The sequence below is a fragment of the Dasypus novemcinctus genome, chromosome 24 (genome assembly GCF_030445035.2).
Source record: "Dasypus novemcinctus isolate mDasNov1 chromosome 24, mDasNov1.1.hap2, whole genome shotgun sequence".
NCBI classification, from domain to species: domain Eukaryota; kingdom Metazoa; phylum Chordata; class Mammalia; order Cingulata; family Dasypodidae; genus Dasypus; species Dasypus novemcinctus.
Window position 1 is genome coordinate 45,192,934 of NC_080696.1, and position 19,265 is coordinate 45,212,198.

At 44.4% G+C, this 19,265-nt stretch overlaps 1 long non-coding RNA gene across 1 annotated transcript in view; it reads left to right on the forward strand.

Annotated features, from left to right (window-relative positions):
- Nucleotides 1-18,203, forward strand: part of LOC111764613 (uncharacterized) — a 46,452-nt gene extending 28,249 nt beyond the window's left edge. The window contains exons 4-5 of the long non-coding RNA XR_011647332.1: nt 17,111-17,296; nt 17,825-18,203. This is a non-coding gene — a long non-coding RNA (uncharacterized lncRNA). The remainder of the gene's footprint in view (nt 1-17,110; nt 17,297-17,824) is intronic.
- The last annotated feature ends 1,062 nt before the right edge of the window (nt 18,204-19,265 follow it).

Here is a 19,265-nt window from a genome sequence, read left to right on the forward strand (position 1 = left end):
TTTTGCACTGGGCGGCTCTTCTTACAGGGTGCACTCCTTGCGCGTGGGGCTCCCCTACGCGGAGGACAACCCTACGTGACACGGCACTCCTTGCGTGCATTAGCACTGCACATGGACCAGCTCCACATGGGTCAAGGAGGTCCGGAGTTTGAACCGCAGACCTCCCATGTGGTAGACGGATGCCCTAACCACTGGGCCAAGTCCGTTTCCCACATTCATCTGTTGTTGGACATTTGGGTTGCTTCCATCTTTTGGCAATTATGAATATGGTGCTATGAACACCAGTGTGCAAATATCTGTTTGAGTACCTGCTATTAATTCTTTGGGGTATATACCCAGGAGTGGGATTGCCAGGCCATATGGTAATTCTATACTTAATTTTCTGAGGAACCGCCAGTCTTGGACTTTCCAGTTTGCACATCACAGTGAGGACTGAGGATGGACCCCAAAGCAGGGTTGGAGGGGAGGAGAAAGGATATTGTACCATTCAGGGTTTCTGAGACCTTCTCCAGGGATCCTCAAGAGAAAGGGACTTACCAAAAGAGTATCAAGCAGTTCATAAAACTGATAGGAAAGCTGAAAAACTAGCCTCAGAAAACTCAGCTTAGGTCCTACCACAGGGACAGTCCAGTTACGTCACTTCTGCTGGTGCTGCTGCCACTGGACGCATACTGCTAAGTCATTGCACTCTTGTCCCCCTTGCCCCCCACCTCCCCAAATAGGACAGCTGAATAGCCAAAAATGATAAATGTCCTCTTCTGAGTCAGTTAGATCTCCCTCTGGACCAGGTCAAAGAAATCCTCCACATTGTTCAATTTAGCAAATCGAGAGGCCAGAACCTCAGAGAAAGAGAGTATGCATTTGTCTGGCCTTGTTCTCTGGGCACATATTTCCTTCAAAGGCTTGGGGAGAAGAAATGGGTAGTAGTGGTTGTGGCAAGATAAATTTCAGGTCTTGGGGATTCCTGAGCATCTGGCAAGTTCCCTTATCCCTAAAATGACTTAACTCATCACAGTTGGCATTCTTGGCCAAGAGAGCTCTGACCTGACACCTAAAGGGTGAGTATCTGTTAGCCAGGCAAAGAGAAAAGGAAGAAGAATTGTCCAGGATATGCAAAGACTTGGTGCATTTGGGCAATTGAATTTGATTCCATAGGGCTGGGGATGTCAGCGAAAGGGAGAAATGAGCTTGAGTGAAAAGCATATTAAGGAGTTTGGAAAGGAGGTGAGGATGGACAACCATCACACCAAGGAACTGAGAGAGTCCCATCCACCGGCCATGTGGGATGGAGGCCCCCTTTCAACTGAGAGGTGGAGTGGGTATTGCCACCCCAGGGTCCTCAGGATGGAGCAATAAAATATGGATTAGAGTGGAAAAAATAAAAAGGAGTTTGGATTTTCAGCTGAGGGCAATATTGACATATTTTCAGCTGAGGACAGGCATGATAGACTTGTGCTTTAGGAAAGACAACTGGCTTCTGTAACAGTGTTAGTTCCATAAGGACAATAAATTTGTTTTCTTTTATTTATTTATTTATTTATTTATTTATTTATTTATTTATTTAATTCCCCTCCCCTCCCCCGGTTGTCTGTCTTCTGTGTCTTTTTGCTGTGTCTTGTTTCTTTGTCCGCTTCTGTTGTCGTCAGCGGCACGGGAAGTGTGGGCGGCGCCATTCCTGGGCAGGCTGCTCCCTCCTTCGCGCTGGGCGGCTCTCCTTATGGGTGCACTCCTTGCGCGTGGGGCTCCCCTACGCGGGGGACACCCCTGGGTGGCATGGCACTCCTTGCGCGCATCAGCACTGCGCATGGGCCAGCTCCACACGGGTCAAGGAGGCCCAGGGCTTGAACCGCGGGCCTCCCATGTGGTAGACGGGCGCCCTAACCACTGGGCCAAAGTCCGTTTCCCTAAATTTGTTTTCTCACTATTGTACCACCAGCACCTAACACAAAGTAGATACTCAATAGATAAGTGTGAAATTAATGAATGACCAATGTGTAGAAAATGAAGCTAGAATGATAAGTCAAAATACTGAATAAGGGAAGCGGACATAGCTCAACTGATAGAGCATCCGTCTACCGTATAGTGGGTCCAGGGTTTGATCCCCAGGGCCTCCTGAGCCATGTGGTAAGCTGGCCCACATGCAGTGCTGCTGCACACAAGGAGTGCCATGCCACGCAGGGGTGCCCCCTGCATAGGGGTGCCCCACGTGTAAGGAGTGTGCCCCACAAGGAGAGCCCCGTGTGAAAAAAGCAAAGTCCACCCAGGAGTGGCACCGCAGACACGAAAAGCTGATGCAGCAAATGATGCAACAAAAAAGAGACGCAGTTTCCCACTGCTGCCAGATAATGCAAGAGGATGTAGAAGAACACACAGCGAATGGACGCAGAAAGCAGACAACTGGGGGGAAGAGGAAAGAAAGAAATAAAATAAATCTTAAAAAAAAATACTGAATAATAGGTGACCTGAGCTGTGACAATGATGGTTTTGGGGGTAGAGAGAAGTGGCCAGAAAATGCTTGGGAGGTAGAATAAATTGGATGCTGGTAGACGTGTAAATATAGGAGCAAGGTGTCAAGGATGATATCCTCGTTTCTAACTTGGAAAAATGAACGACTGGGGGTGTCATTACCTGAGATATGAAAGATTGGAGGAATAGGTGATTTACAAATTCTTGTGTAGACATATTAAGTTTTGTGTGTCTATGGGATATCCAGGTGGAAACTTCCATTGGAAAGTTTGTTAGAAGAGAGGCTCCTGGGGAAGCCCACATAAACCCAGCTGGTGGAGATTTAGCATCCCCTCTAGACAGCTATGCTAGACAGGCCAGACACTGGCCATGCCTCTGCTCTTGACTCTGCTATTTAAACACTTGTAGATGAACACTACCAAGGGCCTACACTATGCCCTGTCACGATCTCCTCCTCTCCCTCTCCCATCCCCAGGCTCACCATTTTGTTACAACCAACCACAGGGAGTACAGCCAGCCCTGCTTTTATGAGGTCTGCCTCTAAATGCTACACCAGAATCTTTTTCTCAGAATTGTGTACATTGAACCAGAATCCTGGAGCCTCAATTTTATAAAGCACAGACAGATAAAATTGAATGTTCAAATCACATAATTGTATTACATTTATAGTTAAAACAGTAAAACTAAATTAACAAACGATTGAACAAAATGTTTAATTTGTACATATTTTAATAACTCCTTATATTAGAAAAAACATCCTGTTTTGTCATGGACTGCTGTCAAGTCATTGTGCCACTCCCACTTCTCTTGGCCTTGAGGTGAGGCAACAGGTTTTCCTGTCATCAGCACCAGGGAAATAACGGGAGAGAAGGCAGGAAAATAGGAAAAGAATCCAGTGATTTCTGATTCCAGGGGGCCAAATGGTATCAGCCCTGTTCTCTTGCTTCTGCAGGATCTGGCAGACCTGGGGACATTGGGGCACTGTGTCTGCTAGTGAAGCTGCTTTTGGGTGATTGCTTCCTTCCTTTTCCCTACAGATATATGAGTCAAAGAAAGTGCTGCCCATACAAAGGGTAAAGAAGGGAAAATGTTCATGGATTATGTCAAGAACATAATCAAGTATACGACCTTTTCTAGTAGAGATTTTCCTATTTTGTGTGTGTGTTATCTGCAATTTAGTAAAGAATTACAATAGTGCATATATTTTGAATCTTGGTTTATACTTACTAGTGCTAATTATATAAATGCTAAATTTATTACGTTCTGAAAAGTAAATAATGCTCTAACAAGTCCAATAATTAAGCCTGATGTGTGCTGCCCATCGTCTATTTGCTCTCAGATCCATTCTGGGTCCTTCCCCTGTTTTGCCCTGTATCACGGAGGGGCTGACCCCACAGGTCCTCTGTTAGGAGGGTTACAGCTCCATTGAGCATGGAAGGAATTGGCAGGAGACTAGAGGGCAGGAGAAAAGGGTATTTCCCCTTCTCTCTGCCTAGGGTGGCATCGTCAGCAGTAGCTGCATCTTCTCTGTGACTCCAGCTCTCATCAGACATGCCTGCCATGGGGACCCTAACCCCTAGACTCTGGTAACACCATCTACTTCCTTTGTCCCTCCAGACCAGGGGTGGCAGTGGCTTCCTGCTGTTGCTAAGCTCTGAGTTGCCTCATCTCCCTATGTTTGTCTTATCAGCTTTTCCATCATTTTGTAATCAATTCTCTGTGATAAATTCCTTCTCTTTTAAATACTTAGAATGGTTCTGTTTCCTGTTTAGACCCTGCCTGACATATGTAATATTAATGGAGAGGCATCATGGATAGAACATTTTTGTTTTTTAAACTGAGGATGGCCACTTTCTGAAAGAATGTTACAAAGAATCAGAAGCTGAAGTGACATGGGAGCTATAGCCTTGTGGCATGGGGATGAACCTCTTAGGCCTGAAATGAACAGGTTCAGGTAAAGGACAAACAAGCATCAGAGCACGATGGAGAGAGAGCCATCCCTGTGGAATCAGGCAGGGTTCTTTGGTGGCTGGCAATAGATAACAACTTGGGCTAGCTTGAGCAAAAAAGGCATTTAACACAAGGCTATACGGAAAGCTACAGAAGTACAGAGAAAGATGAATTGCTTTTAGAAAGATCAAGAACAAGGATAGCTCTGGGGTCTGGGGAGCAAGCATTAGTAGTTCCTTTAGGAGGCTTGGTTGGAGCAAGACTACCATAATCACTTTAGTCCTTGCATTCTGCTTCAGATTCAAAATACAGGGCAAAAAGGGGTCCAATCGAGTCACATGAGCTAAGTGCTCACCCTTGCCCAAAGAAGAGCAGGCCACCTGATCGACAGCCCACCAATGCTGTGTGCAATGCAGACAGAAACGTTCTCAAAAGAGAGAACAGGTAGAAAACTGTTATTTGCAACCTAGGCCCACTGTAAAAATGAGTACAGTGTGAAGACATGGCTACATGAGAAGGCAGGAGGATCTCCCCCTCTAGTCAAGAAACTAGCCAAAAACCAGAATAGAGGTCAACATAGGATGAAGTAGATGTGGCAAGAGACCAGATGGCCTGTCAGGACAAATCAGAGTCCTCTTGCTTTCACCTTTGAACCAAAGACAGCTGCCTACCTCCATGTAACTAAAGGCTTCCTGGGTAATTCCCCAAACCTGTTAATCCTGAGGGTGATGAGATATGATAGGGGCAGATTTCTAGACAGGAGTCCAAAGAATAGCACAAGGATAGGGCTGATTTCATTCCTAGGCATGTTAGAGCAGCCTTTATTTGTACACAGAGGTCTTTAGCAAACAGTTATTTAGTATGTAGGTGTCATTGTACCTGTAAGCCAAGGGCTGAAGCAGCACCCAAGGGCCCCTGTTAATAGAAAAGACATATCTTCACTCTAATGTGGAGTAGGTAGGTGAAGGCAGAGGATCATGAAAGGGACTGTAAATTTTTTTACTGGGATCAAGAGAGTATCAGGGATCTCAACTCAGTCTAAACTGTGTCTATCCATAGGGTGTATATATGCCTGGGCATTGCTCTATAGAGCTGTTGGGATTGTCAACCAGACATCTTTTTGCATGAGGATATGAGGCATTGCCTGGAAGAAAACTTACCCTAAACAAAGAAGGGACCAGAGAATAAGATGATCCAGTGAGAGAAGCCCTTTTTCTGGGGGAGAACTCTCTGAGTTCAGAGAGGTGGTTTTCACTCAGATTTATGTCTCCTGGCCCAGCCTAATGGACACTTATCTAACTCTTAAGAGGGGAGTTGGGAAGCAGATGTGGCTCAAACTATTGAGCTTCCACTTACCACATGGGAGGTCCCGGGTTCAGTTCCCGGTGCCTCCTGGAGAAGATAAGCAAGATAGCAAGTTGGTGCGATGGGCTGGTGCGGTGAGCTGATGCAACAAGGAGACACAAAGAGACATAAAGAGGAAAGGCAATGAGAGACTCAACAAACCAGGTTGCTGAGGTGGTTCAAGTGATTGAGCACCTTTTTCCTGCATGGGAGATCCCAGGTTTGGTTCCTGGTGCTTCCTAAAGTGAAGATGAGCAGACACAGAGAGCACACAGGAATGGATACAGAGAGCAGAAAGTGAGTGCAAAACAACGGTGGGAGGTGGTGGTGGTAAATTAATTAATTAATTTTTAAAAAATTTAAAAAGAGGGGAGCCCAAGCGAGTGAGCGAGAGCCTGAAATCTGAAAACTGTGAACTGCAGACAGGCAAGACTGGAAGCAGTGCTAGGAGACACTTGGAAGACCCAGTCCTCAGCAGTGCAGCTTTGGGTCTCTGTACGTTCCTGACACCTTGTTGCTCCAGCGCTTCCCAGCACTGGTGATGGTGTCTGGAGGAAGAGGCCACATCTCAGCAGATGTACCCAGTGGAGGACAGCTGGAACCTGCAGACCTCTCAATATAATTTCCCAGGCCTGTAACCTGTGAGAAACCCCCAGGCACCTGAACAATTGCTGTGAGGCTCTTGTCTGGGGAAAGGTCTGTGTTTGAAACTGGAGGCAAGAGCCATCAAAATATAGGGTATTGGAGAAAGAATATTCCAAGGAGAGGGAGTGGTAGGGCATGGAGCCAGCCACAGCCTGGATAACTGCCTCTTCCAGGAGCGGCCCTGTTGCTATCATTTTAAAATGTCTAGCCATCTTCAGCTGAGCAATGGAAATACCTTGACTGATAATGGCATTCGTGTTAAAGGAGCCCTGTTTCTTAAAATGCTGAGCCAAGCAGAGCTGAGCCTGGGGGCCTCCCCTGCTCTCCTTCCCTACCCACTTTCTTTCTTCTCTCTCTCCTCTTCCCCTTTCTTTCTTTTCTTCTTTCTCTCCCCCGTCTTTTTCTCTCTGCCCCCTCCCATCCTCCCTCCCTTCAATCTATCCCTGTGCAATTTCAAGACCAACTCCTTGCAGCAGCTACTTTCACACAAGCTTATGGCTTGTGCCTTCCAGGAGGAAAGTTCACAAATTACAACAGAGGATTTTTGTTTTTGTTTTTAAGCCGAGCAGCAGGATCACAGAAGCTGCAGGTTTGCCTGCCTGCTCAGCAGGATGAGAGAGCAGAGAGAGGAAGATGAAAGCCAAGCAGACCAGAAGAAAGGGAGAGGAAGGAAGCTTATTTAAAGGGGGAGGAGACTTTGCTTTAGCTGCTCAGGGTAGGGGGAATTTCCCCAAGCATGTGCTCTTTCCAGAGTCCAGATGGTATCACTTGAAAAGTCAGTGACAGATAACATGATTTTGCTGCTTAGAAATAAAGGTGTGGGTAAGTGATCTGGGAGGTAATGCCCATGGCCATTATACCTAGACAGAAAAGATTCAACCATATTTGAAAAACTGCCCTGCCTTGCTGGCCTCCAGTTCATTCGAATACTCTATTTACACTGTTACCAGTTATATTTGCACAAGTAGAATGTCCACCTGCTTGATAGTTTACTTAGGGTACATAGTGTATTTATGTGGTGTTGACCGAAGTGGGAAAACTGGTCATACCAGTTTGGGGCAGAAAGAGCGGAAGCTACAGAGGAATGTGCATCTTACTTTTCCCAGACCCGCTGCCCTTGCTATACAATAAACACTATATAATAGTAGCAGTAGTAATTAACTCTCATAGAATGCTTTACTGGGTGGTAGGGCGGTAGGCTAGTTTAGGGAATGGGAAGACAAATCTAAAACCTGGCAGAAAAACATGGCCATGGAACCCTGCCTGGAAAACTCCTGAGGGAAATACCCGACCAGAAGGCTGCTGGAAGAACCGCGCAAAAATCCTCCATTTGGAAGGAGATTTCATCCAGGATCAAGGAAAAGCCCTGAATACAGGAATCTGGTTACAGTAGGGCATTGTTCTAAGCCCTCACAACAGTCACAAGAAATAAGGACTATTATTATCACCATTTTGCAGGTGAGGAAACTGAGGCATAGAGTTTTTGTAACTTACTCTTAGTTAAACAGCTAGTATGTCCAGAGTTCTAGAGCCAGGATTCAAATCCAAGTTTCAGTACTGGTCACAGTCAATATAGAGACCAATGTTTTCAGATGGCAGATTGAACAAATGCCATTGATTACTAACACTCTCTCCTCAAAGCTTACTAAAATAATAGTAGAGGGACTTTTTAAAAAGTATAAATCTACCAGGAGAAGGCGTGGGAGAAGAGACAATATACCCAAGCAGCGGTAGCATTTTAGAAGCCAGAAAGCAGATGAATGTCATTTGACTTAGTAGACCCAGAAGCGGAATCCTAAACTGAAATGGGGAGAACCATGGAACAACAACCTGATTTCACTGCAGGAAACCCCAAAGTTTCAGGTTTGGTGATACTGGGTGGACTAAAACCTAAGAATATTGGTTCTAAGTCTACTATGCGGATGTCCAAATCCCACCCCCTGAATCCCGGAAGATTACTGGTTTATTTTTTGGAGATGGTGAAATAGAGTTTCTGCCTGTAATTACCATCCCAGAATCCTCAGGATTGGGGAATGAATGATGGGCTAGAGTAGACTTACTGTTATTCTACTTTAGACTTATTGTTATTTTAGCAATGGAAGAACTTCTGTCATTGATGTGGAGACAGTGGCTACTGGAGGTTCTGAGGGGAGGGAGAGGGAAAAATAAGTGTAATATGGGGACATTTTCAGGACATTGGAATTGTCCTGAATGGTGTTGCAATGACAGATACAGACTGTTATATATCTTGTTATAACTTACAAAATTATATGGGAAAGATGTAAACTATAATCCACACTTAGTGGCAATGCTCCAATATGTGTTCATTAATTGTAACAAATATACCACACTAATGAAGGATGCTGTTAATGTGGGAAAATGTGGGAGGTAGAGAGTGGAGCATATGGGAATCCCCTATATATTTTATGAAACAATTACATAATCTAAGTATCTTAAAATTTTTTAAAATGTATATTTAAAAAACATAAAGTGCATATATGGAAAAAAAGAGAGAGAGTTTCTGGATTTGGGGATGCAGTTGAGGGCAGAGGTGTTCCATACTGAAAACAAGGGATTTAGGTGTACGTATGATAGTGAATGTTGAGACTTCCACGCTTCTCTTCCCTAGCAGCTCCTAGAATGCTGGTAGCCAGGATTATACCTCTAGGCAGAAGAATGGGAATCTACCAGCCTAACAAATGGATCCAGAGGGGTCACCTTACAATAAAGTTCACAGACCATGTGCCCCAATCACACACAAAGAGCTTCGGATTAGATTTTATTGCTGTACTGTTAATGTGATGAGGCAACACAAAATACTGAGGAAAGACTCCAGTGTGATACAGACCCAAACTAGTTAACAGGTGCAATTTGAAGGACTGTGAGATGATGTGGAGAAAAGATAAGATTAGACATCATAGCCATGAATGAAAGAGACAGTGTTATAAAAGGGGATCAATTAGTTTTTTTAAAAAGAGGCCTTGAAAAAAAAAAGTGTTGTAATAGAATGAAAAGCATTTTTCTTGCATATTTAGAGGATGTTGCTCCATGGTCTTCTAACTTCAAAGTGAGAAATCTGATTCCATTATGGTTTTTTATATTTTTGAGGAAACTATCATCTTTGGAAGCTTTTAGGATCTTCTTTTCATCACCCATGATCTTTTCCAAAGATGTGACTTGAGGTAGAAATATTTTCAGTGTTTTTTGCAGGTCACTCTATGGAACTTTTGAATCTGGACATGCATGTTTTTTTCTGGGGTATTTCAGTTATTTCCAATGTATTTCTATTATTTCTTTGATGATTTCCTTCTGTTTTCTCTGTTCTGGAATTCTTATTATTCAATTTTTGGACCTCCTCATTGGTGCTCAAATTCTTTCATATTTCCTCCACTGTTTTTCATCTCTGTTTTTTGTTTTGTTTTGTCCTTCAGAATGGTTTTCTCATTTTGACCTCATTTCTGGGTCAATCCTAAAACATCCGGGAAGACAAACCTTCCAGGGAGACTGTGGCATCCCTTCATGGGCCCTCCATTTTCCTTTGGCGTGTGTGCTGTGAATGTGGGGAGGCAGTATTGGGGGGAACCTCTGCCCAGCTCTCTTGCTGCTGTATTACCGTGACACTGGCACAATCCTCTTGCTCACAGTTCCTCATTAGCCTTCCTATCCTCCAGCCCAGATCTTTTACATTTTGCCTCGACAGCAGGAATCTATGGATAGAGAATGGGGCGGTTGGGGATGAAAGGCTTTCTTTGGAACCCTGGTGTGTTAATACATCCCTCTAAGAACTGACCTGACCACCCCAAAGAACTGGATTCCATGAGTACCCAGCAAGTGACTGAGTTGCTAGCTTAGGCACTCCCTCCAAGAAGCCAGGCCTGCGCAAGAGACAAGGATCAAGCTGCTAGTCCCCTGTAGCAAATAGGGAATCATAACTCCTCAGGACCATGGGACAGGAGGATTTTTGTTAGGCGTCAGGTAACACACTGCTGCCTAGGCCTTGCTGTGTCCTGGGATGCCAGAGGACTTGTTTCCTTAGCAACAATAATCATGTGACAGGAACACACAGAGATCTGGAGATGTTGCTTAGCAACCATGCTGCACCTGCTGGGGCTCTGGGCCTGCAGCCTGGGCCAGGAAGTCTGGCTTTGAACATGGAAACTGCCATCATGGATGGCAGAAAGAGAAAGACTGAATTTGAGGAGGACCAGTTTTGAATCTGGGTTTTTGCAGGGATAGTGGAGGTACAGATGGGGAAGCTGAGGCAGAGAGGATTGGCTTGTCCATAGTAATGGAGAAGGGCTGTGGATGTGGGAAGAGTACAACTAGGGAGGAGAGACAGAGAGCTGGGCTAATATGGATAATAATTCCTTGTCTGATCCACCCTGAGAGAAAATCCTCACATCTCAGAAGATGGGTCTCCAGAACTGTGAGGAGGGGTGTCCCTGGCTCAGGACCCAACTCCTCAGGACTTCTCGGGGTCTCTAAGCATCCAGGGAGAACTCCCCTCTGCTAGGAAGCAGTGCTCTTCACAGTGGGGGGACACTGGGAGTCAGGAGGCACAAAGAACCAGGCCTCAGGAGCTCTGGCTATTTAAACCTGAGTCATTGGAGCTGACTATGGTTTGGGGTGGCCTCCCCTCCAGCTTTCTCTCTCTAACCCTCTGCCAGGGCTGTTTGTCTTGGAGGCATGTGGAATCAAACTGCCTAGGTTTCAATTCAGCTCCCTCATCCAAGGGCAAGGGGTTAAATTTTATGTTGAAATTTTCTCTATCTGTACTATGGGAGTGATAAGAGTGAACACATCATGGATTGTTATAAAAATTCAATGTAAAAGCGATTATCACACTCTTGGACTATAGGAAGTGTTCAATAAAGTTGCTACAATCATCATTACCACCACCACCACCAACAATAGGCCCAGGAGACAGAGGCTTTGGCCCAGTCCTCTCCAGTCCTACTCAATGCCCCCAGAGCACTCAGGACTAGATGGTGGCAAGAACTCTAGACCCTCTGTGTTTGAAGATGGAGGGAGTGCCCTGCTGCCCCTAAAGACCTTGCTGAGGATTACAATATCTTTGACCACTTGACTTTGTTTTAGTGAACCAAGTGCTCTCCTAACACTTGCTGCCCCCAATACCCCGTCTTCACCTTGGAACTGCTCATAAAATTGTACAAGTAGCATGTCACTTTAGGAGGCAATGGGAGCATGGGTCCAGGAGTCAAGCAGCTATGGGTTCAAATCCCAGCTTTGGCCATATTCTTTTTTTTTTTTAAATGAGGCACCAGGGGACCTTGTACATGGGAATCAGGTGCACAAACCACTGAGCTACACCCACTTCCCTTCTACCATTGTCTAACCATGAGATCTTTGACAAGTTACATAGCTTCTCTGAGCCTCAGTTTTCTCATCTGTAGTACAGGAAAGTGGTAGCACTGACCTTTTTGGTATGAGATATGCTGGGCTCTTGATAAATGTTAGCTATGTTAATGTGTGTAGATAGCTGAAGATAGGACCTAAGTTTTTTCCCTCTCTGTAGCGTAGCACCTCTATGAGCTGGGGCCCAGGGAGAAAGTGAGGACCAAGGAAATGCAGACTCCCACGATCCCTCAAAGGGAGAGAGGAGGCAGGTAAAGAAGTTGGTGGTTGAAGTGTGCTCCCCCTGCACACACACCTTGAGGTGGTGCTGGCAGCTGCAGTAGCAGCTTTGCCCTCCTGGATGGACACTGACTCGGCAGCTCACTAATGCTGAGGGAATCCCAGCCAGCCTGCTGTCGGCATGCTTCTCTGAACTGCCCTCCTCTCCAGCCAGCCCGAGCGAAGTCCCTCAACACTCCCCCTCTCCCTCCAAGCCACAGCAGAGGCTGCCACCACCTGCTTTTCCTCCTTTCTAGCTGAGCTTGTTCCCCAGATGACCCTACAGCTGTGTATTTCTAAAATTAGCTGGATCCTGAATTTGACTCTGATAATTAATTGCCCAAATGGAGAAAATTGAATAGTTAACTAGTTCACAGGATGATAATTAGCTTTTCTGAGCCCCTGCTACAGGCAAATAAAGAGGAGTATTGTTTCTCAATTGCCTTCATTAAAGGGAGTCCCTCTCACCCAGGGGCTCTGCCCCAGAGGCCCACTAGGCCCTGTAGGGTTCCTTAGCACCCCTGATGCTTCATCCCAAAATAGAGAGGCAGCTGGTACAGTGGAGCCGGTGCAGGCTTTGGACTCTAACAGGTCTGGGCTCAAGCCCCACCTCCACTGTCACCTGTGTGAACCTGGGCATGTTACATGACCTCTCTGAATCTCATTTTCCTCATCTGAAAATGGGAATAATGGTTTCTTATTGCAGGGGTGTTATAAGCATTGAATGACATAATGCAAGTAAAGTGCTTGGTTCTTTGCTTATAGTTTGGTTTTTCATTGGTAAAGTTCTCATAAAATTCAATGTTCATTTCATAAAGTATTCACTGATTGGAAGCTGTCTTATCATCATTATTATTGTCACCTTCACAGTACCACCTGCCCTATTGTGGAAACAAAAGACTTCAAGTAGCCAGTGAAACACACATGGAATCCAAGGGAACATTACATTGTGATTAAATCAAGCGTCACCTGTTAATTGATAGTCTACATGGGATGAGAAAGACACATGGGGTTCTTCTCTGACCTTTTCAACTTGTCCCTGGACTCCTGATACTGGCTCTGTCCTTTGGTCCTAGGCTCTTGGAGTCACCATGTGGCCACCCCTCTCTCAGTAGAGAGCCCCCACCAAGCCTCTTCCAAGCACATCATCTCCCCCTTCTTCCCCGTCCAGCCACAGCCCCTTGACCTTTAAAGATGTCATGTATTCTTCGCAAGCCCAGTCCCTACCCAGCGTGTATCAATCTCTGTACTTCTGGTACATAGAGATATACACTCTGCTGGGGTGTCTACTGTGTTTGTTACTTTGTGCCTCAGATTCTTCAATGTAAAATGGGGTTGATAATAGTAGTACCAACTTATTACAGTGATTGGACCTTATATATGCTAAAGAAGTGATTATCTATTATCCTTTTACAATTCTGGTATTGGATTAGGCAAGGAGAGGTCTCTAGATAGAGCCAGAAAGGCAGGGCCAGAAGGGATGGACTCAGAATGGAATGTCTCAGGGACAATTGGAGCATTTCCACTGGGAAGATTAACTTCTACATAGCATGTCTCACATTCTGTTAGGTAACTATGTCATACTTTCTCATTTCTTCTTAACCCCCACCAAAGCCTCCCCCAGATTCAGTTTCAGCTGATAACTTTGCTTTTTGTTTCCATGAGAAAATGCAAGTGATTAGAAAAGAACTGCGACAAGCTTCCACCACCACATTTACTCTTCCCAGGACTATCCATAGTCTGCTTTCCTCACTGTTACTATCGATGAACTGCCTGTGTTCTTTTCCAAGGCTAACCTTCTACCTAGATCCCATTCTTTCTTGTTTATTCAAGGACACCAGTCTAGCAATTTTTCCTCTTTCCTGCATCATCAATTTTTTCCTCTCTACTGGAACATTCTCATCAGCATAAAAGCATTCTGTTATTTCTTCATCATAAAACAAAACAAAACAAAGCTCTTGATTTCACAGCCCCTTCTAGTTACTACTTCATTGCTTTGCTTCCTTTTTTAAAAAAAATTGTCTCCAATTCTTCTCACCGTTTTCTCTCTTTTTTTTTTTTAAAGATTTATTTATTTATTTAATTTCCCCCCCTCCCCTGGTTGTCTGTTCTTGGTGTCTATTTGCTGCGTCTTGTTTCTTTGTCCGCTTCTGTTGTCGTCAGCAGCACGGGAAGTGTGGGCGGCGCCATTCCTGGGCAGGCTGCACTTTCTTTTCACGCTGGGCGGCTTTCCTCACGGGCGCACTCCTTGCGCGTGGGGCTCCCCCACGCGGGGGACACCCCTGTGTGGCACGGCACTCCTTGCGCGCATCAGCACTGCGCATGGCCAGCTCCACACGGGTCAAGGAGGCCCGGGGTTTGAACCGCGGGCCTCCCATGTGGTAGACGGACGCCCTAACCACTGGGCCAAAGTCCGTTTCCCATCACCGTTTTCTCTTGAACCCACTCTAATCAGGCTTTCACACCCACCACTCTATCAAGATTAGATTATTAAGATCACCAGTTACCTCCATATTGCTGAATCCAGTGGTCAATTCTCAGTTCTCATCCCGCATGACCATGTGGTGGAGAGGACCTAGTTGTTCAACAACTCTCTGCTCTTCCTCCTGGGCACTAGCTAGGTTAAATTTCCCAGACTTTCACATGTTCTGGCTAATAGAATGTAGGTGGAAGGGAGGTATACCACCTCTAAGCCTGACTCATGAACACTTCCTGTGCTGGATATCTGCTCCTCCAGATACACTCTTCACCTTTCTCCATCCTGCTTTGTGCCTTGGAAGCCTAATCTCATTAGAGTCTTATCAATGAGCTTTCTGGTTTCTGGATAGGTTAAATCAATGGAAGGTACCTGCAGGAGATTGGAGGGAGGGAAAACAGTGAGGTCAGAGTATCTCACAGGTACCCTCTCTGTGGGGTTGCTTTGGATTAACCACACTCTTCTACAAAAGACCACAGCTTCAGTCAGGCAGTCCGCCCCATGCAGTTCTTTCTCTCTCTGGGTTTCACATCCCTTCTCTTCCTTCCTCAGACCCAGAAGTGGCAAGAGCTCCTCCTGTTAACTTTCTCTGGGGTACAGCAACATCCTTTGATAGTTTTCCTGCCCCTGCTCACACCTTTATAAGAAGTCTCTTTATTAATATCTTCTCAAATTACCCAATTTGAGTGTGCCCTCTATTTCTGCTAGACTGACTAATACACTTTCATGCACTGTCCTCGTGTTCCTTTCCCATTTACTGCCTAGACAATGATACACAGAAAAACCTTGGAAGCCACAAATTGAAAATGACTAAGCCTCTGTCAACCTGGGACCCTAATTATTGTCACAGAGCAAAGAGCTACTGCTTTCCTCTCTCCATCCCTTCCCTTGCAGCCAAATGTACTTTACATGAGCGAGAAATAAACTTCTATTGTGCTGTGCCACTGAGATATGAAGATATCTCTAATATAGCAGCTAGTTCTGCAGTGACTAATACAATTTATCTGCAGCATTTGGCACAGTTGATGAATCTTTGTTCCTGAAAACTTCTCTTTTGGTTAGCTTCTGTGACATCACATCCTTCTGATTTTCCTTCTACCTCAGTGACTGCTCTTTCTTAGTCTTCCTTATTGCTTTTTCCTCATCTCCCTAATCTCTAGTTGTTGCATCTCCCCAGGCTCAGCCTTTGGTCCTTCTCTATCTACACTAACTCACTGGTGAACTCATCCTGTCTCATGACTTAAAGCACTACCAAATTTACATCTCTATCCCAGGCTTCTTCCAATATCTTTTGGCTTATACAGCCAACTACTTGCTTGATATCATCATTTAGGTGTCTAATACACCTCAAATACAACATGTCCAAAATTAAATTCCTGACCTCTTCCTCCTACGGCCTACCCCATGTCAGTAAATAGCAACTCCATCCTTACAGTTTCTCAGGCTAAAAGATTATCCTTTTTAAAAAATTTTTTTTAAATTTTTAAATTTATTTCTCTCCCTTTCCTCCCCACCCCAGTTGTCTGTTCTCTGTGTCTATTTGCTACGTCTTCTTCTTTGTCTGCGTCTGTTGTTGTCAGCAGCATGGGAATTTGTGTTTCTTTTGGTTGCATCATCTTGTTGTGTCAGCTCTTGTTGTGTCAACACTCCGGGGCAGGCTGCACTTTCTTTTGTGCTGGGCGGCTTTCCTTACAGGGCGCACTCCTTGTGCGTGGGGCTCCCCTATGTGGGCGACACCCCTGCGTGGCAGAGCACTCCTTGCGCACATCAGCACTGCACATGGGCCAGCTGCACACGGGTCAAGGAGGCCCGGGGTTTGAACGACGGACCTCCCATGTGGTAGACAGACGCCCTAACCACTGGGCCAAGTCCGCTTCCCTAAAAGATTATCCTTGACTGATCTTTTTCTCTCACCCCATACTCACTGTGTCAGCAAATTCTGTCAGCTCTACCTTCGAAATATATTCAGAATCTGACCAAGTCTCACCACTTCTAAGTGAGATAAGAAGATAAAGTCCTGTAATGGCCAACAAGACCATACACGATCTGATCCCATCAATTCTCTGACGTTATCCCCTCGCATTCTTCCCCCAACTCACTCTTTCAGCCACATTGGTCTGCTTGAGTTCTTTGAATATGCAGGTATACTCCATCTTTAGGGTCTTTGCATTTGTTTTCCTGTCATCCTGAAATGCTCTTATCTCAGATAACCATGTGGCTCATTCCTTTACCTCCTTAGGTCTTTGTTCAAATATCGTTTTATCAGGGAAGGCTTCCCTGACCATCCTATTGCCAACCTCTTCCTTTTGCAGCAGTTCCTACTCTCTTCCTGCATTATTTTTCTCTATAACATTAATTGACATCTGATGTACTATATATTTACTTGTTTATGGTCTCTCTTCTCCTGGCCACAAGAATGTGAGTGCCATGAGGGTAGGGATTTCTGATTGTTGTGTTCACTGCAGCACCTAAAACAGTAATTGGCACGTATAAATGTTTATGAAATGAATGGATGTATTCCCCCTGAGTTTTATTATGCAAAAATAGTGCCATCTCCTTTCCAACCTTGAATTTCTTTTATAATCTTGGCCCCAGGAGGTGCTAGGCTTTGAAGAGAAGGGAATGGATATGGCCACATCCTGCCACATCATCATCATCACCACCGTTATGATGAGTAAATCCTAGCCTTGAACTGGATTGAGTGTGAAATCTTCAAGAAGAATCCACTTCTCCCAGTCCCATCTGAATCTGCCTCATTCCCTCCTCAGATGCAGCAATTGGGTAAAGTATGAAGAGCTATTTTTAAAAAAGATTTTTAATGTATTTCTCTCCCCTTCCTCCCCATTGTCTGCTCTCTGTGTCCATTCTCTGTGTGTTCTTCTGCATCCACTTGTATTATAAAGCGGCACTGGGAAACTGTGTCTCTTTTTTGTTGCATCATCTTGCTGCATCAGCTCTCCGTGTGTGCGGCACCATTCCTGGGCTGGCTGCAGTTTTTTCACATGGGGTGGTTCTCCTTGTGGGGCGCACTCTTTGTGCGTCGGGCTCCCCTACACAGGGGTTCCTCTATGTGGCATGGTACTCCTTGCGCACAGCAGCACTGTGTGTGGGCCAGGTCACCACACGGGTCAGGACGCCCTGGATATAGAACTGCGGACCCTCCATATGGTAGGTGGATGCTCTATCAGTTGAGCCATGTCCACTTCCCAAAAAGTTATTTTAATAGGACTAGATTCACCTATGAGGGAAGAAAACCCAAAATAACAATAACTTACTAAAATTGCTTATTTGTCTCTCATTAAAATCCAGAGGTGGACAATCTAGAAGTGATGTGATTTCAAGCTTTCATGGAAACCTCTGCAACCCAGGCTCCTTCTAGCCTTCTCTTCTGCTCTGCCATTCCAAGAAATGTGGTCCTCATCCTCAAAGTCCAGCCTGCACATCCTCATCCTCAGACTTCATATTCCAAGCAGCATAAAAGAAAAAGGCTTTAGAAGAAGGAAAAAGATGCATGTAAGTTGTTTCTTATTAAATGTTTCTCACTGCACCAATAAAACACACCAATTGTCAGAACTTATTCATATGAACATACCTAGCTGAATGGGAGAATGAGAAATTCAGTCTTTATTCTGTGTGGCTATGAGCCCATCCAAAATCTCTTGACTATTTTCATGCATGCATTTTTCCAGACAACTTTAGAATCAATTTTTCAAGTTACAAAATATTCCAGTAGGGATTTTGATTGAAAATGTATTAAATTAATAAAATAGTTTAGAGAAAACATCTTTATACCATGAAATGTGGCATGTTCCTCTCGAACTTTTAAAGATTTTTTTCCTTTCTCTTTAGAGTTATTTTATTGTTTTATTCATATAAGTCCTCTGTATTTCTTGTTATTGTTATATCTAGGAATTTTACAGTTATTTTTGCAATTATGAGTGGAATCTCCTTTTTTCATTACATTATCTAATTGGTTATTGTTCATATACAACAAAGTTATAGATTAGTCTGTCTATTTCTTGTATTGAACCTTTTATTGACCTCTCTTCATTTCAACAATATTTTCTGGGGGTTTTCATGGATTTTCTAGGAATAAAACAATATCATCCAGAAATAAAGATATTTTCTGTTTCTTTTTATTTTTATCCTCTCATTTTTTTTCTTTTAGCATTGTCCTAAGAAAATAGTCCTAAGAAGCCCCCAGAAACAATTTGATTAATGGCAACAATAGTGAATGTTCCATTGAATGGAAACATCTCCAATGTTTAATGTTTTATGATTACATTTGCTGCTTTTGGTTTCTAATTTAAAGAAAAAGTATCCTTGGCCCTACTCTTCTTTTCTTACTAAAGTGTTAATCATCATCATCATTGTTATCATCATCAGAAATGGAGGCTATACTTTAATAAGTGCATTTTAAAAAAGATTTATTTAGGGAAGCAGATGTGGCTCAAATGACTGAGCTCCTGCCTACCATATGGGAGGTCCCAGGTTTGGTTCCCAATGCCTCCTAAAGAAGATGAGCTGATGTGACAGGCTGGTGTGGCAAGTTGATGCAAGAAGATAATGCAACAAAGAGACACAAGGAGGAAAAACACAACGAGAGCACAACAAAGCAGGGAGTGGAGGTGGCTCAATCGATCAGACAACTCCTTCCCACATGGAAGGTCCTGGGTTCTGTTCTGTTGCCTTCTAAAATAAAGGAGATGTGCACTCAACAAATAGAGTAAGTGCAAATAATGAGGGGGGA